Source organism: Myotis daubentonii, chromosome 19 (assembly GCF_963259705.1).
Source record: "Myotis daubentonii chromosome 19, mMyoDau2.1, whole genome shotgun sequence".
Taxonomy (NCBI): domain Eukaryota; kingdom Metazoa; phylum Chordata; class Mammalia; order Chiroptera; family Vespertilionidae; genus Myotis; species Myotis daubentonii.
In genome coordinates, this window is record NC_081858.1 from 18,585,904 (window position 1) to 18,605,370 (window position 19,467).

At 48.5% G+C, this 19,467-nt stretch overlaps 1 long non-coding RNA gene across 2 annotated transcripts in view; it reads left to right on the top strand.

The window, feature by feature from the left end:
- LOC132222295 (uncharacterized) overlaps positions 1-19,467 on the top strand; it is a 139,313-nt gene that overhangs the window by 8,884 nt on the left and 110,962 nt on the right. The window contains exon 1 of one of the 2 annotated variants that reach the window (XR_009450173.1): positions 5,162-5,311. The exons of the other annotated variant lie outside the window; for it this stretch is intronic. This is a non-coding gene — a long non-coding RNA (uncharacterized LOC132222295). Of the gene's footprint in view, positions 1-5,161; positions 5,312-19,467 lie in introns of those variants that run through there. 2 annotated transcript variants of the gene reach the window in all.

Consider the following 19,467-nt stretch of genomic DNA (forward strand, 5'->3'; position numbering starts at 1 on the left):
CACCGACATCACCCGGGAGGGTTAGCGATGCAGAAGTGGGAGGTGGGAGGATCAGCTCCCACCTCGTCCAAGACCTACTGAATCAGAAGCCGTGTTTCAACAAGATCGCCTGGCGGCTCCCATGCCCACTGACAGTTGAGGAACACTGGAGTAGAGGACGGCCAAGTTTCACTTCTTGCTCTGCAGTAGGTGTTCCATAAACGCCAAATGAAATAATGGCCCAGTTCTCTGAAGTCCCAGAGACGTTCTACCCACAAAGGCTTTTGGAACCTGGACCAGGAGGGATGCCATCAGAGCCAAAACCTGCTCCTCCCCCCAGGCATGGAAACCTTGACACAAGCACACCTGTGCTCACAGGCCAAGGGTAATTAATTAGCGGGGTGCCCCTGGCACTGAGGCTGCTGGTGCCAAGGGCAAGGGATGATGGGAAGTGACATAGATTGATAGAGACAGAGAGTAAAAGAGATAAGATAACTTTGTTTTCCTGAGGTCTCTGTGAACTCTGGTTTTGACAGTTGGTGCTGTGGATGGCTCGTGTGAGTCAGTCGCACACTGGCAGCCTCAATGAGGTGTGCTCACATCCCACAGGGATCCTGAGCTCCTGCGTACTGTTCCTATTTTCCCTCCTGTCTCTTTCTTCGCCATTTAGAGCACAGCTTCGCACTCCTACCAATCCCAATTCCTCCTGTCCCCCTAGTTCACCTCCCAAATCCACCTTCTCTCTCTCTCTCTCTCTCTCTCTCTCTCTCTCTCTCTCTCTCTCTTTAAATATATTTGTATTGCTTTCAGAAGGAAGTGAGAGGGAGAGAGAGAAACATCAATGATGAGAGAGAATCATTGACTGGCTGCCTCCTGCACACCCCCTACTGGGGACTGAGTCCACAACCCGGGCATGTGCCCTTGGCCGGAATACAACCCGAAACCCTTCAGTCCACAGGTCGACACTCTATCCACTGAGCCAAACCAGCTGGGGTCCACCTCCTCTTAACCTGAGTTTCCTAAGCACCTCCTTTACAGGCTGGTGAGTGAGGCCCTGTTCTGTGTGGCGAGAGATATCAAGAACCCAGGGATGGCCACCATACAAAAAAAGCATCAAATATTCAAAACTAAGTATCAACATATCCTAGTTACTATGCAAATGGGAACTCGCCAGACCTGGGGATGAGCACAATAAACAAAAGATTAGCAGGCTTCCAGAACTTGGCAACCCGGCTGAAAAAGCCCACTGGGAACTAAACCAGGCTCCTTGGGCAGGGATAGAGCACTCCACTTAAAAAAAAAATTGAACCAAAGGACTTGTATGCATGCATATAAGCATAACCAATGGACACAAGACACTGGGGTGTAGGGGAGGCTGGGAGAAGGTCAAGGGGGCGGGGGAGGAGACATATGTAATAGTCTTCGTAATACTTTAAGCAATAAAACAAAATTTTTAAAAAATGGTGAAATATACACAACATAAAATTTGCCATTTTAACCGTACAGTTCTGTGGCATTAAACACATTCGCACTGTGTGCCACCAACACCACCATCCATCTCCAGAAAGTTTTCATTTTCCCAAACTGAAACTCTGTCTCCATTGAACACTAGCTCCCCTCCCCATTCCTGGAACCTCTAGTCTGCTTTCTGTCTCTGTGAATTTGTGTAGTCTAGGGACCTCATAAGTGGAATCATACAACATTTGTCCTTTTGTGATTGTCTTATTTCACTTCATGTCTTCAAGGTTCATCCACATTATGGTTTGTCGGAATTTCTTTCTGATTCTACTCAACATCATGCCACTCTGAGAGACAGTGAACAATCCTTTATCTAGACCAGGTCCTGCTGTGTTGTGGGGAGAGGACATAGGGAGGCATACAACTAGTCTCAGCTTCATCGACAAAGGCAATCCGCACGAGAAACGGTTCCTCGAGGAGGGGTGAGAGCCTCCATCTATGAATGTAATTGGAAAAGATTGAGGGGTGTGGAGAGCGGCTACAACGTTTGGGCAGATTCAAGCCTGGGACTAATGAGAGGGCACGATCCTCTCGTGGCAAAGCCTTATGGTCCGAACCTGTGGTCCCACGTGGCTGAGTGCTATGGGTGCGGGTGGTGCAGCAAGTAAACAAAGCTTGATCAGGTGCATGTAATTGAGTAGATTGGAAACCCACGAGAACGTTGTAAACATCTTGACCACGTCCTTACTTTACCTCGTGGAATCTGGCTATAAAATAAAGACTCGGCTTGCAGGCCATGGCGCTGTCTCTCCATCAGAGAGGGCAGTGTCTCACCTAGCGCCCAGCTTTGTTCTCTTATCTGTCTTTTCTAAACCTTCACTGAAACCTACCCTGTCCCCCCCCCCCCCCCGCTCCCCTCAGGTTCACCCATGGCCGTGCTGAGCGTGGCCCAGAGCGGGAAATGGGACCCAGAAGTGTGTGTGTGAAGCTAGTGGATGTGCATGTGGGTGATAGGAAGCCTCCTTCCACAGTTAGCTTAGCTTCCGAAATTCCATCCGCACATGGGTCAAGCATGCAGTGCTGCCTCTGGGGAGAACCATTTGTTCTAGAACACTGGTTTGCAAAATGTCATCCCTGCCCTCGGGCTATTCTCAGCCTGATGGGTGGCTGTCTTCTACGTGTTTGCATCTGGGTCTGTTGCTGACTTTGCTTGACAGTCCCTCCTCTCTCCCTGTCCTCGCCCCAGGCCCCTGCTCACAGGCAGGGCCTGGGACAGAGTTAGAGCCCCCAGTCTTCCCAGAGCTCACAAGCTCACGTCTCAGGAAGGAGCCAAAGTGGGAAGTTTATTCCTCTTGCTCAGAGTCTCAGAATAAGATGTCAGAGCTGGAAGGAACTTCACCCGTGCCATGCCCTCATTTCATTCTGAGGACACCGAGGCCCAGCAGGGTGGGGTATCTTGCCCAAAGTCACACAGAGGAGCAAAGACAAGAGTCTGGGTCTCTGCTGTCTCCTCAAGCCTTTGTTTCTTCCTTTAGTTCTGATGCTTCAGCAACAATGACTTCTCCTCCCCATCCTTGCCAGCCTTCAGGCCCACCTATCCACTTACTACCTCTGCCCAGGCCTCCAGGGTTGAAGATGGGAAAACCCGTTTCAGAGGCAGCCCGTGATGCCTCACCCCCAATCATTTCCTATTTGTCCCACTCTCTCCAGGTTGCCCCTTCTCCCTTACCCTCTGGGGCCCCTCTTTTGTTAGGATTGCTTACTTTTTCAACCCAAACTGCTGCGAGGCCTTGGGCAAACCATCTGCGTAATAAAATCCCAACGAGACTAAGAAATTAATGAGCAAATTGAACGGTGCCCCATAGAACTTGAAATACCTTTTCTATGGAATACGCCCCACCCCCCTCTTTACACACTGTTATTTCTAGGCCCCCCTCCACGGCTCTCTTGTTTCCGAGAAATGACTGAAATGCCCTAAAAGGGACAGCTCAGGATTTGTAATTACTGCTCTATTGATTCAGACAAGTTCTTACCTTAGGAATTTTGGATTGATGGGGGGAAAAAAAAAATTTTTTTTTAAAGTTCCAACACACCTCCTTTAATCTCATTAGTGCACATTCAACAGACAGGCACGGAGGCTACCCTAGGGGGTGGGGGCCTGGCCAGGCAGACACTTACATGGGGCAATTTCCTTCGCACCTGGAGATGAGAAATCACAGTGTGTCAGGCCTCGCTTTGAAAGACAGGAAGATTGGTGATAAAGTCAGACTTGCATTGGGAGAAAGGACACATTCCATTCCCTCCCGGGGAGGGAGCAGCAGCTGATGGAAACAGGGAGTGGAAGGAAGCAGGAGAAAGAGAGACAGAGCAGGCATCTCAAACAGTGCACACCTCCCAGGAAAGAGCAGGGATTAAAGCCATCGAAACGAGTCAAGCTGCCCCTCCTCTCCGGTCCCTAAAGCCGCCGTTGGCCACATGAGCTGTCCTCAGCAGAAATTACGAAGAAGCCCTAACTAAGCCTTTGCTGGTCCTGCTAAGAGTGAAACCAGTATTGCACTTGCTCCTCCTGTCCGTGTATCTCCGTGACTCTCAGCAGTAGCTCCAAGAATCTGGTCCTGGAAGCGTTATTTCTGACTGAGAATTGGCAAATCTTTATTTTGTCAAGTCATGATGCTAAGACAAACCAAAATGAAGGGAAAGACCAGCAACTGTCCTCACCATGATTTTTTTTAAGGCATTTTAATAGTAAATGACTGCATAATGCTCTTTACATAGCTCTTAATTTGCTCGTATTGACGTGGGCCCAGGGAATAAAGACCTAAAATGCCTTTGGATAACTGAAAACTTCATTTCCTAATCCAGCCCCTCCCCCTGTCTCTGATCTGCTTCCCTCCTCTGAAATAGGCCCCTTAATCCATCTCAACAAACCAGAGTCTCCTCACCTCTACACCCTTTGAAATGTTCTCTCTCTGGTAACTCTTGCTCATCCTCAGCTCCTCTTCTCCAAACCCTGCCCCTCCTCTGCAGACAGAGGGCCACTGTCCTCTGTACCTTTCTATATAATCACACTTGTCCCCTTACCCATGGGTCTGCTCTCCTCTCTCTTAGTTACCCGAAGTCAACGGTGCTCTGAAAATATTAAATGGAAAATTCCAGAAATAAACAACTCATAAGTTTTCCATTGCACACCATTCTGAGTAGCATGATGAACTCTTGCGCTGCCCTCTCTGTCCCACCCGGGACGTGAATCATCCCTTTGTCCAGCGTCTCCACGCTTTAGGCTCTCCCCACCCCTTAGTCACTTAGCGGTGTATTTTCAGACGGTCAATAGTAACCTAAGGCTGCATCACAGTGTCTGTGTCACACACCACACTTTGGTTCATCGTGTTGGCTATGTATCATCTCCCATCGTCACAGGAGGAAAGGTGAGGACAGTTCAGTAAGCTATTTGAGAGACAGGACACAATTCATATAATCTTTAGTACAGTATGTTATTATCATTATTCTATTTTATTTTTAGTTATTGTTAGTCTCCCACTGTGCTTAATTTGTAAGTTAAACTTTATCATAAGTAAGTATGTATAGAAAAAAGCATAGTATATTTGGGTTCAGTACTATCTGTGGATTCTGGCATCCACTGGTTGTCAGGATTGCTGGAATCCTATTGCACTGCAATTCCTTATGCAGTGATGGTGAACCTTTTGAGCTCGGCCTGTCAGCATTTTGAAAAACCCTAACTTAACTCTGGTGCCGTGTCACATATAGAAATTTTTTGATCTTTGCAACCATAGTAAAACAAAGACTTTACATTTTTGATATTTATTTTATATATTTAAATGCCATTTAACAAAGAAAAATCAACCAAAAAAAATGAGTTCACGTGTCATGGTTTGCCATCATTGCCTTATAGTAACACATCTGCCTCTCTCCCTCTGCAAATTCCTTGAGGGAAGGGGTGATGCTCACCCATCCTCCTGGTCCTATGCATCCTGCAGAAAGTCCCCTCCCCAGCAGAGGTGCTCAGCCACTGGCAGAGGAGGGAATGACTGGCACATGGGCCCCTTAATCCACAGTCCGGGTACAAAGACAACTCCGAAGTGGAAAACAGGGCCCTGGCCCTTGGGAAGTTTACTTTGCGGGAATTGAGTGAATCAAACAGACTTCAGTGAGACAATATAAAGCATTTGGAATCAGTGTGACTCAGATGATGGGCACAATAGCTGAGGGAATTTTAAATGGAGGGGAAGCCATTTCAGGGTGGGGTTTGCCCGAGATGGTTTCATGGAAGAGTTGAGTTTTAATCAGGGCCTTGAAAGAAGTATAGAATTCAAATTGGCAGAGGAAAGCAGGGATAAGCAGGGAAGGGTGAAGAGTAGGAGGGAAGGCCTGAAGGAATTACGCCATGACAAAAAACAAAACAGGAACTAGTCCCTGGGGTGAGGGCACAGCTAAGAACTAGGAACCAACACAGGAGTTCTGAGATGGGAGGCAGGGTGGGAAGACTGGGACTCGCCAACAGGCGGACCTAAATGCCAAGCAGAGTTAATAGAATTTTATTGCTGGAAATAAATTTTTATTTTCTTTTTATTGGAAAGATTAGGCATCATCTAATCCAATCCACTCTGTTTCACAGATGAGAAAACCAAGGCACAGAGAGGGAGCGTCACTTCCCCAAGGTGGTAGAAATAGCAGCAGCAGCAGGAAAAATCAATGCAATGGCTGACTTTTAGAGAACTTTTTAAAATATATATATTTTTATTGATTTCTAGAGGAAGGGAGAGGGAGAAAGAGATAGAAACATCAATGATTCGCGAAAATCATTGACTGGCTGCCTCCTGCTAGGGATGGAGCTCACAGCCCCAGCATGTGCCCTGACCAGGAATCAAACCATGACCTCCTGGTTCATAAGTTGATGCTCAACCACTGAGCCACTCCAGCTGGGCCTTTTACAGAACTTTTAACAACACGTTGAGCATGGCTCTGAGCACTTTCTTATGCATATCTCTCTTAATTCTCACAACAAACCTGTATGGTAGGGACACTATCCCCATTTTGCAGATCTGGAAGCTGAGGAGTTTAGCAGCTTGCTCAAGTTCATAAGGTAGCACGGACAAATGACAGACGCGGCACTCTGAAATTGATCTCATAGGTGGTAGTGCTGGTAGAAGGACCATAGGACTGAAATCAAAGGACATGCATTCAAATTCTGGCTCCACCCCGGTAGTCATGTGACCACGGGCAAGTTACCTAACCTTGCTGAGCCTCTGTTTCCTTATTGGTACAAAGGGGGATAATGATTCCTACCTCACAGGATTTCTGTGGGGATTAAATAAGATTATATGTGTCAGGTTCTTGGCACATAGTATGTGCTCAGTAAACATTGGTTCCCTCCCCTCCCCATCTCCTTCCTTCCAGGACCCCTCACATCACCTCCGTGGTCCTATGGCTTCAACTCCTCCCCTCACCCCATAGGTCCCCTCCAGACACTGGTCTTCCGTGTCCTGTGTTGGAGCCAACTGGGGGGTGGGCGTGAGGGTGGAGGAGGGGAAGGAATCTGGCTTTCCTGAGAGATTGGCACTGTTCTTGTTTGGCTCTGCTGATGCTAGCAGCATGGGTGGCAGAACAAATCTGCTCCCCTGTTGGGGTGAGGTCTGATCAGGAAGCCCCATCATGAACCAGCGGAAAGACAAAGCTACACTTCTCCACCCCTTTCATGGAATGATCTCGCCCTGGCCCCAGTCCTTGGCTCTTAGGTTTCTTGCGTTCCTTATTCCCTCTCCACCCTCTTCACTCAAACTACCTCACATGCTGAGTTGTGCTGCTTCGTTGTTCAATAGGAGGCCTCCAACAGTATGCATCAGGAAGCTACTTGGTAGGGGTCAAGCTTTTGCTGCAAGAACTTTGCTCAGAGCAGGTTGCTTGAGATGGAGAGATAAGATGCATAGTTTCGGTCCTGACTACGAGATGGGAGAGGAGGAACATTCATCTCTCCTTGAAAACGTCCCTCCGGTGTCTGGGTAATTTAACAGCTTCATAGCCTCTTGGTTGCAAACCACCATCTCCTACCCTCTCACGTGTCAGCAATTTTGAACACATTTGCAAATTAGTGTTGGGGGTTATGGACGTGAATGAACTGGGTTACGACGTCCTCCTGGAGGAAAGGTCACGGTCAGGGAACCAGAAGTTAGCAAACCTGCACACTGCACACCCTCTCTCTATTGCATGTAAATGAAGGGAAGGCGGACGCCGGGAAGACATTGGAATAGGACCTGGCATTTCGCAAGGACCTGCTGTGTGCGCAGCGCTGTGCGAGCGCTTTGTGTGTGTGTTCTTGCTCAATCTTTCCAACCACCCGCCAAAGCTGATGAAACCAAAGTGCCCAGTCAGCCAGTCCTGGGTTTCAATCAGTCTCAACCGTGTAACCGAGGCCTATTAACCTCTCTCGGCCATAACTTCACATTGAAAAGCAGCGATGACAGCACCCGTCTCACCGAGGAGTTCAGAGGTTGGAAGCTTGTCAAGAACACAGCACCTCTGCCCAGCTGGTGTGGCTCAGTGGTTCAGCATCACCCTATGAACCAGGAGGTCACGGTTCAATCCCCAGTGTGGGGCATGCAGGAGGCAGCCAATCAATGATTCTCATCACTGGTGTTTCTATCTCTCTCCCTCTCCCTTCCTCTCTGAAATCAATAAAAACATATTTTACAAAAAGAAGAACACAGCACCTCCTGGCTCAGGGCTGGTGGCTCAGGATTGGCTCATGCGTGAGCAGGGAGTAGAGAGGCCTGTGGCTCTGGGCCTGGGAAGGGTTCGGTTTTGTCTTGTTGCATCTAATGGGCGTTTGTTCCGGTGAAAATGAGGGTGAGCAGTTTGGTCGGCTCTGGAGTGTTTTGGAAAGTGTGAGAGGCCCTGGCATGGCAGTCAGCTGGCCCGTGGCTGTCCTGTCCAGGTGACGGGCCTTCCGTTTCCACATCTGTGAAATGACATGGCTGAACTCGGTGATCTCTCACCTTCCTTCCCGCTCTGCAAGGCACCTGGTGTTCCCAAACATCAGTTCATCTGTATCATCTTCACAGTCTCCTGCTGGCCTTTCGAATGTGACAGGCAGCTGAAGAAGTAGAAGGAAAACAGCTCTTAAACAATTTCAAAACAAAACAAAGCAAGCTGCAGGCACTGCTCCTGGATTGGATACGTTTTCCATTTCTTACGCTGTTCACCTGTATATGGAACAAAAACAAGAAACGTGTTTTTCTCCTTCCTTTTTTTTTTTTCTTTTAACAACACACACATTGTCTTTCTACCTGGCTTTTCATGTGGGCCGTGTGCCAGTAACATGGATAAGATCTCTCAGGAAATTTCATAATGTCACATACTTATGCAAATCGGCAAAGTGTTTATAGCAACAGGTACCACAACAGCACCCTGAGGTCCCAATTAGTACAGAGCAGCCCGGCACCCTGCGCACTTTGGGTGCTGTGAACACGGGAGGACAGCTCTGAAAGAAGAGGGTGGGGAGAGAGCCATCAGAGATGTTCTGAACACTTCAGGTTTCACCCTGGCTGCTCTGGTCAAGCCGCACTGGTCAGAGCCACTCCATCGCTGAGCCTGGGTTTCCAATCTGTGCAGGGAGAGGGTGTGGCTGCCCCATTTCGTGGGCCCCAGGAGGGCTATGAGCCCTACGCTGGGTCGGCTGGCCACTGATTCCATTCCATCTGCTATCACATAGACTCTGGAGTGAAGGTCACGCCTCGGCAACTACTCCAAAGGTCCTACACAGTCAGGCCTACAGGGCACAGGCCCACATTAGGTTTCAGTGATTACCTGGATGTAGGCCAGGGTCATGGGTCAACTCCACCACTTACTAGCTCTGCGACTTTGGGTAAAATACTCGCCTTCCTTGAGTCCCATTTCCCTTCTTTTTAAACAGAGATAGCCAGGCCTGAGTTTTCAACGTAGTCCCACTTTCTAGCTGTGTGTAATGCAGCCACCTCATTGGGTCCTTTGGGAGTTAAATGTTTATAAAGCACTAGCACAGTTCCGACGTATAGCAAGTTTCCAATCAATGGGCATTGTCATCCTCCTCCTCATCTTCTTTATCATCATCATCGTTATTTTGGGACATTCCCCAAGCTGTATTGCAGGGAGTGAAGGGAGGGGGGGTGTTAATAGGCAATATTTGAAAACTGGGCAAATTAACTAGGGAAGTGCTAAGTATTAAGGAGCAAAGGTGGACAAGCTTTCTTCCTGCAAGATTTCTGCCCTCATGAGAACTGCGACTTTCTGAAAGGGGGTTATAGTGCTCATTATTTCTCAAATTGGTTTGTCCTCGGGACTCCCTTTGGTTGTGGGCCATTTGGGGGGGGGGGACCCATTATTCGTGAAATACCTTTGGGAAATTCTAATAAAGGCTTAGGCTGCGAGAAAAGGAACCTCAAAAAAGAAGAACCTGGTGAGAAGTGAGGAGTGGGAGGGACATTTGAAGAAGGAGGAAAAGAAAGGACTTGAAGAGAAAAGATCCTGACAAAGGTGTTCACTGGAGCCACCTGGATGCCACTGTGAGGTCCGAGCATTCAATGCAAGCCCTGCTTCTCAGGGGGCTCTTGTTACATTAGCTTGTTCTGAATCTCTGCACCAATCTTTGGGGGAGCCAGGCCGATTGTTCCCATTTTACAGATGACCATCGTTAGTCACCAACAGGTGAAGCGACTAGGCCAGGACCACATAACTAGCAGGTGAAGCTACTAGGCCAGGACCACATAACTAGCAGGTGGTGCCTCTGAGACATAAGCCCACTGTCTCTAAGGTCAAGTTCTACTTTTCTGTGGGAGAAGAAGGTCGATTTACATTCCAGCATGCAGGTTTTTCTAACTCCACTTAGCCGGGAAGAGTTCAATACTCAGGATCAGTTTTGGCTTATTCTTAGCTTTTAGATGTCACCTGGTTGTTTTACTTATAGCCTCTTTCCAACGTTTACATTTGGAACCTTGTAAAAATTTGCTCTGTTGAGAAGCATAATTGGACCTTACCGAATGAATTTTAAATGAATCTTAGCTTTCGTTGACTCAAATCCCACCCCCCCCTTTCTGCCTGTCTTTCTCTGTAACCCCACCTCTAACTTTACAGCTCAGTGGTCTTGGATTTAGACGCCTGCGCTCAGGTAACCCTTTTAGAGCCCTATGACCTCATCACCGAAATTGCTGGAGTCAGCCTGTTCCCTTCCCAGTCCTTTAGGAGAAGGAAAGTCTGTGGGGCCTGTTAATAGTGCAAGAAACAGCACCCCACCCAACACTCTGTTTAGCTTGGATGAAGAATGGACGCGGTGACAATGAAAAGCGCCCTGGGCAGCGACAGGACCCGGTGATATTCCTAAACCTCATCACCCACTGATTAATTACTAGGCCGCATGCACAGAGCGCTGCCTCAGTTGTGGCCTTTGAGGTGGTGCTGGGTGCTGTGGGCTTGCTCCCTCCACTTCTGCTGTGTGCGCCCAACCAGAGAACACTCCCTGCCGAGGGGTAAGTACAGGCAGTAAACAAACATTCTTGTCAGGTGATGGCGATCAATTAGGGCCCGAGTGGGAGTCCGCCTGTCACACCCAAGCTTCTGGAAGCCAGCTCCAGGCACCTGGGAGCCTGTGGAGAGAGGCCTCTCTCCCCTGTCTGTTTTGATGGCTGGCTTTTGTTTTCTGTTTCTGTTTGTACTGGGAAGCCAAATGCCAACCAAACCAAAAGGCTCCCTCTTAAGTCCAAGACCCTGAGATCAGAGACTCTTTCCCCCACTCGGTCTTTCAGAGCTCATGGATCCAGGCTTCGCTGTGCAGTCTCTGGAGCAGCGGTTCTCAACCTGTGGGTCGCGACCCCTTTGGCGGTCAAATGACCCTTTCACAGGGGTCGCCTAAGACCATCCTGAATATCAGATATTTACAGTATGATTCATAACAGTAGCAACATTACAGTGATGAAGTAGCAAGGAAAATAATTTTATGGTTGGGGTCACAACATGAGGAACTGTATTTAAAGGGCCAGAAGGTTGAGACCCACTGCTCTGGAGGCAGCTGAGGAGGAGGACTGACCACCAGAAGCTCACAGGCTGGCTGTAGGGACAAGATCCTCAAACCAAGGAGCAGGGGAAACGGACCAGAGCAGATACTGTCCTTGGAGGCTGTGTTGGATGGAAACAGCAGCACTTCTGTTAGTTCTGTGGGGACCGTCCATCTGCAGATGGTCCTGGAGCAGCCGGCCACTACAGCCTCCGCTGCCCCAGCCGCTAGCTGGGGAGCAAATGAGTGAGGCAGCCCCGTTTCTGCCAAGGATTTGTGTTTTAAGTGGGACACAGAGGGAAGACGCTGAGGTTCAGAAAGAGTTTAATTTCTGCCAGGTTGCTGTGGTAGAGCTGAGCCTGCAAACCAGGCCTGCCCGCTCTGGGCCTGTGCTGTTTTCCACAGCGTCATTGACCCTCCAGGAAATGAAGGAAACAAGGAATAAAGAAGTGGAACCCGGGCCCTAGCCAGTTTGGCTCAGTGGTTAGAGTGTTGGCCTGCGCACTGAAGGGTCCCAGGTTCAATTCCATTCAAGGGCACATGCCCGGGTTGCGGGCTCGATCCCCAGTAGGGGGCATGCAGGAGGCAGCTGATCAATAATTCTCTCTCATTGATGTTTCTATCTCCCTCTCCCTTCCTCTCTGAAATCAATAAAAAAAATATATATTTTTAAAAAAGAAGTGGCATTCGGGGCTGACCACAGGAACCGCTCTGTGGAACTGCCAATGCCCCAATAGGGCCTGGAATGTGTTAGCATGAAACTCCTAAGTGGAAGAAATCACTTAGAAGAAGGACCCAGTGTGGCCCTCAGCTCCTGATAGCAGTCAAGGGCGCATACCTTGGTTGCAGGCTGGATCCCCAGCCCAGGTCAGGGCCCATATGGGAGGCAACTAATTGATGTATCTCTCTCACATCAATGTTTTTCTCTCTGTCTCTCCCCACCCCTTCTACTCTCTCTAAAAAAAAAAAAATCAATGGAAAAATATCTTCAAGTGAGGATTTGCAACAATAAAAAAAAGAGGCAAGGAAATGACAGGCATGGCAACTCAGGGGAGTGCTTATCTCTGGGAAGGACACAGAGGGTATGAGAAAAGAAAACACAAAGGTTATTGGTAAGTTATTGGCAATAGTCCAGCCCTGGTTTAGGCGGTGGGTCCAGAAGTGTTTGTGTTGTGATTCAGCAAGCACACATACATAAAATATAGTCAGATCCAAGATGGACTCCCATGGACTGACGGGGACACTGTGCCATGAAGCAGTGATTATGACTCATCCAGTTCTATGAAACTAAGGCTCAATCAGTCAACTAATAACTAGGAAATCCTGGGCCCATTACATGCTAATTATATGGGCCAAGTTAAGTTGCTTAACATAGCTTAATCTCCGTTTTCTTGACTGTGGGGAACTAAAATCCATGAGTCATTATAGAGATTAAAACTGAGCAATAAAGGAGAGCTAATATATTTTATAAGAGCTTTCTTAAGGTATCATTCACATCCCATCTAATTCACCCATTTTAAGTCTACAAGGTCGTGCTTTTTAGAGTATTCAGAGTTGTGCCATCAGCACAATCAATTTCAAAACATTTCATCACTCAGAAAGAAAAGAGAAACACCTTGTGCCCATCACTCCAGCCTGAGGCAACCACTAATCTGCTTTATGTCTCCGTGACTTTGTCTGTTCTGGACATTTCTTATAAATGGAGTCATATAACACATTGTCTTTTGTGATGGGAGCTAATATTTTTATCCTTCCCTAGAGGGGAAATTCTTAGAGGGTAGCCGTGTGAATCCCTGTGAGAGAAGTTAGCTTGAAACGCAGGCAGATAGGGCAGGGGCTCAGCGGGAAACAAAGGCAGGCAGAACATAGACAGGGGCAGACACGGCAGTTTGAGCAAGGCTACCCACAGACACCAACCAGGCTGAAAAAAACACAACAAAATGTTTTTGGATACACAGCAGGAGGCATGGGAAACCAAGGGAGGGCCTGCAGTAACAAGGTGTACGTACACATAGAAACAGAGAAAGTTCAGGTCCGTTGCTGGGCAAGAACAATGTAGGGAATCAATTAGGTGGTGACATAGACAGATATGGAGCAGGCTTGGGGCAAATACGGTACATACTCCTGGACTACCGGGCTTTAACGGGCAGACCATTATTGGGTCCCCCTCCCCTTGCGGGGAGTCTGAATCTGCTTGTAATAAATTTTCCACACTTTTGCTTAAATCTTCTGGTCCGGGGAGCTCATTCTTCGGTGTCGAGAGACTGACCCCAGGAAAACACCTGGGATTACCGTTCCGATTATCACTTGTTGGCCTCCAAACATCTGCAGCTCGGCTGCTCGTGTTAATGCTAGCTGCAGTCCTGACCACGAAAATCATTTTCCTTTCCATGATGAAGCACTATCTATCATCAAAGTGTTGCAATATGCCGTCTTATTGACCCAAGTCTAACAGTGCCCTGGGAAGCAGGCATAGAGAAGGTTAGTCACTTGGTCAAGGTCACATGAGTGGTTACTGGTTCAAAGCAGAGATCCCTACTCAGGTCTGTCTGACTCCAGTATCTGGGATCGTAATCATTACCTGGTCACGTCCCTGTGCACGACGAAATGCTCTACCTTTTGGGGAGAGGGGGAGTAATTAGCTTAATTTTTAAACAATGACTTTCTGTTCTGGCTGGCTTGCCGTTTCCATTGGAATCAATCAGGGTTACGGGCTTGAAGGATTCTTTCCCTGACTAATGTTATTCATACTGAACCTTCTTTTCTAGAAAAATGTACCAGTGGGAAGAGCAGCAATTATCACTTGAGAAAAAATGTGCCGCCCGGCCAGCGTGGCTCAGTGGTTGAGTGTCAACCTATGAACCAGGTGGTCACGGTTCCATTCAGCCAGGGCACATGCCTGGGTTGCAGGCTCGATCCTCAGTGTGGGGCCTGCAGGAGGCAGCTGATCAATGATTCTCACTCATCATTGATGCTTCTCTCTCCCTCTCTCTTCCTTTCTGAGATCAATAAAAATGTATGGGGGGGGGGGAGGGATGTGCCAGTGAATGAGCAGGAGGCTGTTGACTTACAGGTTGGTAAAAACGATAAAGCGCTCCTAAGTCCTTCATTATTGGTGCTCAGTTAGGATGCACCTTCTATTCTGAGTTCCTGTGGGTGTGAAGGAAGCGAAGCAGGAGCTGTTCTTCCCTGGGCAATGGTGGGCTTTCTCTGAGTGCCGGGCAGCTCCCACTGCCTATTGGAAAGAAACGACAGGCAACAAAGAAGTGGGTGGGGGACCAGCTCCACCTAATTGAAGTAACACATATATTTAAACTGCTGTGTGTATTGCTACTGGGCTAGGCCATGTGATTCTAGAATTTCTACAGGAAGGGCGAGTGTTTTTGTTGGAAGAGGGCACCCGGGAAGGTGTTTTTGTACTAATTTTACAAAGTGGAGAGCACTGTTTTTTCTTTGATTACACAGTTGTTCGGAGAAAGGGTTGTTGCTTTTGGAAATTACACTTTCCCACGGAAAGACACAAACTTCATGGCCCCTTCTTCCGTACTTAGCCCGAAGGGAGCTTAACAGGGCCTGATTAAGCAGAGAAAGTCGTCAAATGTTCTTCGACAGCTCAGAAATCCCTGGGGTGGAGTTGAGCTGTAGGTGACGGGTTCATGCCGGTGTCAAACGCATCCCCACCATCTCATCACTGTCCACGCATGACACTCACACTGACAGCCAGGAGACAAGCATTCATGCCTGAGACCTGAAGGGAGAAACACCTGGCTGCCATGACCTACAGCCACACAGTTACAGTTTTATTAAATACTAGAGGCCCGATGCATGAAAGCTCGTGCAAGCGTAGGCCTTCTTTAGCCCACCTGCCAGTGCTGGCTTCCCTCCGGCACCTGGGACCCAGGCTGCTTCCCTCCTCTGGCTGCCTGCAGGCATCCGGGACCCCGGCTGGCTTCCCTTAGGCCCCGGCTTTGTCAGGAAGGACGTCCGGATGTTTGGAAGGTCGTTTGGCTGTCTGGTCTAATTACCATATTACCCTTTTATTATTATAAGAAAAAAAGAATCCCCAGTCAACTTCAACGTGAGTCCACCATTTCCATTTTAATGTTATAATTTGTAGGATTGGTATTGTGGGCTACTGTTATATTCTTCTAGAATTCATGTCAAGTTTATAAGGCAGGATCTGACATTTGTAAGGGTTCCTACTAATTTATATCTAATTCTAGGCATAGATATCTTCTCTGAAACGAGAGTCGAGTCTTCTGATGCCTACTCCATCATACATAGAAGAGCTTTAGCCACGGTGTAGACCAGTGGTTCTCAACCTTCCTAATGCTGTGACCCTTTAATACAGTTCCTCATGTTGTGGTGACCCCCAATTTCATTGTTACAAATTGAACATAATTAAAGCATGGTGATGAATCACAAAAACAATATGTAATTATATATGTGTTTTCCAATGGTCTTAGATGATCCCTGTGAAAGGGTCGTTCAACCCCCAAAGGGTTCGCGACCCACAGGTTGAGAACCACGGGTGTAGACAGACATAGAAAGATCAAGAATCCAGCCCTCAAAGACTATTTAAATAGTTCCTTCATGCACTATCCTTACTGATGGATTATTTGAAAAGATTATGAACCATATTGTGCCTACCCTGAAAGTGATAACTCACTTCACCATGTAATAGCCAGATTATATTCTAACACACGCATCAGGCATTATCAATGCATCCAGTGATTTATCTAGCCAAACATCAGTCTTCTAGAAAAGAGGTGACATGGCATGGTAGACAGATATCCAATATGAAATGGCAGGTGGTCTCCTTGGTTTGCTAAATACCACATGATGTTGCTACAAAAATGAATACATCTCTCACCATTTGGTGAAGGGCACGAGGCAGAACTTGGGCGATAGGAGCTACTGGGAAGAAGATGAACACGACCTTTCTTCCATCTCCTCTCCTGGCCCTAGCCTAAGCTCTCAAAATTTGTGACAATGGCCGAACCGGTTTGGCTCAGTGGATAGAGCGTCGGCCTGCGGACTGAGGGGTCCCGGGTTCGATTCCGGTCGGAGGCATGTACCTTGGTTGCGGGCACATCCCTACTGGGGGGCGTGCAGGAGCCAGCTGATCGATCTCTCTCATCGATGTTTCTAACTCTCTGTCCCTCTCCCTTCTTCTCTGTAAAAATTCAATAAAATATATATAAAAAAAAAATTGTGACAATGGCTCCCTGAGCCCCGTAAGCAATTAATGAATGAGTTAATTTAATTTTTAAAAAACTGCCTTGACCCACATTTTCCTCCATATCGTCACCCATCTCTCTAACCACCTTCTCGGCAAAATTCTTCAAGGGTTGTTTATATGAACTATCTCTCCTACCTCTTCCCCACGTCTCTCTTGAGCCTCTGAAACTGATCTTGACATGATCACTGGTGTCCCTGAGCTGTCAGGCTCACCAGGGTGTGGCTAATCGTGGTAGCCAGGTTACTGGAGACTCAGACACGAAGGGCTCAGGAAAGGAACTATGGCCTCTGCCGGCACTTCTGTCTAGGTCTAGGAGAAATCTGCCCCTCCAGCTCTCACCCTGATGCCAGACAGTTCAGTTCCTCCCCATAGGTCCCTGGTGCCTTTTGAGCTGCTGCCCCTGGGCTAGAACTCAGAGCAACTTAGTCCTGAGTGATCCTAGACTAGATCAGATTATGTCACCCTCTGTTTTAGAAAACATTCAATAATAGCTTCTCGGTGAAAAGTCAAAGTCCTTACAGGAGTCCACAAGACCCTCTGCGATCTCCCACTATGTCTTTCACCTTTTGCCTAGTACAGGTTCCTCCCTCACTCATCTTCAGTTCCACTAGCCTCCTTTGCTCTTCCTAAACATACCAAGCCCACGACTTCTACCGGAAATGCTTAGATGTTCACATGGCTCACTCACTAACTTTGTTCTGGTCTCTGCTTCAGTGGTGCAGCCTTGGGAAGCCTTCTTAGCAAAAATGCTACTTCCTTACTCTGTGTCCTCTTAACTGGCTTTAATTTCTTCACTGCATGCATGAGCAGTTAGCACTTTCTGTATTTATGTATCTGTGTGATCTGCCTGCCCCTGCTTCCTTGTAATCTCTGTGAAGGCTGGAATTTGGGGGTATTTTCTTCACTGTTGTATCCCAAGTTACTAGAATAGTCCCTGGATCATAGTAGAGGATTAATCAGTATTTACTGAATGAATGGTTCACTTCCTAGAGGGAGGTGGATCTTAAAGAACAGGTAAGAATTACCAGGCAGGTGAGAATGGAAGAAGGTTCTAGACAGGGAGAAAAATCATCCCCAGTCAACTCCAACATGAGCCACAAAGACCTGTGAGAACTTAGAAGGTTCAGTAACTCACAGGTAGGTCTAAATGACTCTTGAGGACCCTCTCCATCCATCCCCATGTCCTTTCAAGGGTCTCTTGCAAAATGGGGACCCCTTCGCTCCAGGGTTTGGGCCATCATGTGGCTAGTTCCTGGGAGAAAGTCTTGCAGTCTGCGCTGGCTAATTGCTCTTCCTTCCCAGCCCAGGAGCTCCCACCTGAAGGGCAGAAGTTGGGAGTGGGGATGGGGATCTGGGGAAGGAAAGGGCCAGGGGAAGCGAGGAAGTGAAGACAGAGAGGAGGGAGGAGCTCTCGGATTCATTTTGTGGGTTCATTATGCCGGAAAGGTGGGTCCAGGAAAGCCATGTTTAGCAGGTAACGGGCCTTGGCTGTGTGACTCAGCAGCCTCCAGCATGGCAGCCAAGCGGAGTCGGATGAAGGAAGCACAGTCCCCCAAGGCCTGAGTGAGGTTGTAAAGAGCTCACGGAAACGCAGAGCACAGCGTCCATTGTCCCATCGACATGCTTCAAGACCGGGCTCAGAACCCATCCAAGAGGAGGGTGCCTTGATCCAAGTTTACAGCGTACGTGAACACGTGGCCCAGCATCTGCCAGGAGGCCGTCATTCCATGCGAGCTGGGAAACTCACAAAGTGCTGCTGAGCCACAGCCCATTAGTAAAGGGCTGCTGGCTCCCAAAGGCTCTGGGATTTAGATACTCAGCCTCCACAATGCGGCTGCTTCATGCTCCTCTGGCTTCTTCCACTGAAGCGTCCCCGAGTGCTTTCCCAGGGCGGGTCTTTATCCCATTAGGTGGATGAGCCTCAGCGAAGCCAAGTCTTGCCTGCAGCCACCCAGCAAGTCGGTTCCGGAGGGCGGGATTGAGACCCAGACCTCCCAGCCCAGTGGTGTGACCATCGGTGGCAACCCCCGCCTCCCCGAGGGACTCTAGAGGACAGCAGAGGCCATGGGCAAGCCTCCTTGTGTGGGACTTCTTGAGACAGACAAAGGGGACAGGGCAGGTGCCAGGGTGGAGCACTGCCCATCCGCCAGCCCGGCAGGGAAAACAACTCTGAGCACGCGTCCTACGTGAGGTGTGTCGGTGGCATTTTCTCTGTAAATGAAGGACATCAGTGCTGAGATGAGTGGTTGCGCAACCATTAAATGCTGGAGTTGGAAGGAGCCCTGGGAGAGCATCTCACCACTTTGTTTTGTTTCTCGGTGAGGAAACGGAGGTCCAGAAAGATTGACTCGCTGCTCAAGGTCACGCAGCTGGCTCAGGCCCGAGCGAGGACTGGAGCCCATGTACCTTGGCATTGACCTTGTGCTCCTTCCAAATGCCAGAAATCCTCACCAGAATCACCTGCCCATGGACAGCACCTTGAAACCAAGTCAGTCAGCCCCTCAAGCAATGGCCTCAAGCGCTTCCCCTCTGCTGTCTTGCCATCTGATCTGAAATGGCGTGAAGGAACCAGAGCGAAGGGGCAGTGGGCGCTGCTCAGACCTGTGATCTAAGACTGAAAACCTCCCCAATCGGCTACTCATTTGCTTCTGGAGCCAAAATGAACAGAGCCGTGGAAAGACCAGCTGGGAAGGCTCAGAGAGCCAGCTTCTGTGCTGGCGAACCTGGTCTCCCTGCCCAGTCCACCCCT